Consider the following 2654-nt stretch of genomic DNA (forward strand, 5'->3'; position numbering starts at 1 on the left):
CTAACATAAAGTGAGAGCAATCTCTTCCCACTGTTTTGGAAGCCTTTTCTATGCCTGTCTAAAATCTACTGTCCTTACATGGTTATGGAGAAGAAACTGATCCCTTTTTCTTAGCAGTAGCCTTTTACACAGTTGGAGACTGTTTTGTTTAGAAAGAGATGACTCAAAAAGAGACATGAAAAACCTCAGTCTTTCCTCACAGGTCAAATTTTACCATTGTATTCCAGGTGAGACATTTGTTCTGTACAACTTCACATAATCTATTAGGCAATAGAAGGTTCATCCTAATGGACGCACACCTTCTGCCTGGTAGTCTTGACACATATGTGGCCTCTGTTAAGCTCAGGTAGTGACTCATCCCCATGAATTCACTGAGTGACTGTTTTCCACATAGGTAGGACTTTCCATGCACACTTGGTGAGTTCTAGACCTCTAGTCCTGAACACACCTGTCTGCAACTCAGTTCTTAGGTCGTGCTCAAACACATTTACAGACACCTGACCATGGCTCAGTCACTGGCTTTATATTTTTCCACCCGTCAGTGGAAATACCAAGATGTTCTACATTCATGACAGCCTCCACAGAGAATCCTACTCAAGAAGTTCTACGTTTCATTAGTGAGTTACTAACAACAACTCCTCATCTTTCAAATATATTTGTTGCAATATTTTAACTATTTCATCTAAGCCCTCCATTTAAGAGACAGAGTATCTTGTGTGTCATTTCCTCATGACTCAAGAGTTGTGACAGTCACTATTTTCTTTTTGTCCACAGACTTCTTACTCCAGCATAGAGGAAATTACAATGTACTACACAGTTTGCTCTCAAAAAAATCACACTGGCTGTTAACTTGTCTCATCTATTGATGTGCAGAAACATATTTGTTCCAGTATTTATGTGCAAGCCAAATTTAAAATGGTCTGCTGTGGAATTCCCCAGTTCTTTTTTCCCCTGTCTTGAAGAAAGAATCATACATTTGCCTTTTCCTAGCATTTCAAAACCTCAGAGGATCCTCCATTAATTGCCAGAGAGTCATTAACAGTTTAGAGGTTACTTCACACAACCCTCTGAAAACTTCAGCTCTTCAATATTTTGATTGATATTCATGCTCTTCCTTATATGATAAGCAGAAAGTGTTCATTGCCCTTCATGTTCCTAATGTAATCTCATGTTAGATTTTGACTTTTCTTACTATCCATGCTTACTTTGTCACAGTATTTTTAAACACATCTTCAGTAATTTCACCATGCCTATATGCTTTCTCTCTGTTTTTCTCTCCATTAAGACCAACAAGAACATATAATTTACAAAATAGACTCTTTTTTCCCTTTTGAAACTTTCATTTCACGGTCTTACTCACCTAAACTGACTCTCACCTTAATTTTTCAGCTAGTTCTTTCCCTTGCTTACAGTCGAAACCAAAGAAAACTTCCTCTTGCTCTTTCTGCCACCTTTTGCACCCAGAAAACTGCTATGAAACCTTGCTTAACAGCCTGTAACCTGAAACACTGTCATCCCTACAGATGTTTGAAAACTAAAATTCCCCATTGCTATGAAGTCCTGTGCTTTGGAGAGTCCTACTTGTTGCTCAGAAAAATGTTTCACCCACCACCATTCTGGAGACCTGGAGCAGTCACCCACCATGATAGCTCTGAGTAGGTCCTTGTCCCTCTTTTAGAACATGGTTGTTGGAGGCATCACCTCCTTCAAGTCTTCTTAAGCAGTCATTTTATTTTAATATCCTGACTACAAGAAGTACCAGAACAAGCCGTCTTCCTCCCAGGCCTCCACATTCACATTTGGGCTGGACTGAACCACTCCTGGCGGTAGTGACACTGCTCACAGAGATGGGCAGCCTGGACCCTTACTCCTTGAGCAGGTGAGCCTTTCTTGTTTCCCTACAGTGCTATGGATGGGATTTACTTTTGTTCCCCAGTGATGAAAACTATTCGCATTGCTTAAATCCTCTGAGAGGTAATTGTCTCTGTGGCATTTTGCATCCCAGCATCACGTCTACCCTCACCTGTTGTTTGCATAGCATGGTGGCTTCATTGCTGTGAAACAACTTCTGTTCCTCACAGTCATAATTCTCACCCTTTCCTCACTGATCATGATGAGGGAAATTTTTCTACCTTTCTGGTTTTGTTGTGTTTTGTTTGGTGGTTGGTTATTTTGTTTGTCTTGTCTACAGGGCTTTCCATGTTTCCTCAGAGTGTTTCAATCCAGCAATCCCAAACAAAAGTTCTACAGGTTCCTTCCTAAAGGGATGCCACTAGGAGTTGTAATTTCCTGTCCTGGTTCTTACTTATAAGAAGAAAAGGCCACTGTTCTTGCAAATGCAGTTCAAATCCTGTACTTAAGCATTCAGGATGGTGCTTTCATTAGAGAACAGCCCTTAGAGGAGCTGCTAAAGTGCCATGAAATTGTAGAGATTGTCCTGAAAGAGCAGCATTACCTCACTATCTTTGTTCTGGCTTCTGTTCTTTTGTGAAGGATGCCATTCCTGTTCCTACTGGGTTCTGGGGGAGCAGAAATAATAAGATGCTCACCTTGTTAGCCAAGGATTAGGCCCAAGCTGTATAAATTTAATTAGACTTTAAAGAGCTTATTCCAATGTTAGGAGGTGCAGTTCTTCCCTGTTGCTGCTGCCTCAA

Source organism: Pithys albifrons, chromosome Z, assembly GCF_047495875.1.
Source record: "Pithys albifrons albifrons isolate INPA30051 chromosome Z, PitAlb_v1, whole genome shotgun sequence".
Taxonomy (NCBI): domain Eukaryota; kingdom Metazoa; phylum Chordata; class Aves; order Passeriformes; family Thamnophilidae; genus Pithys; species Pithys albifrons.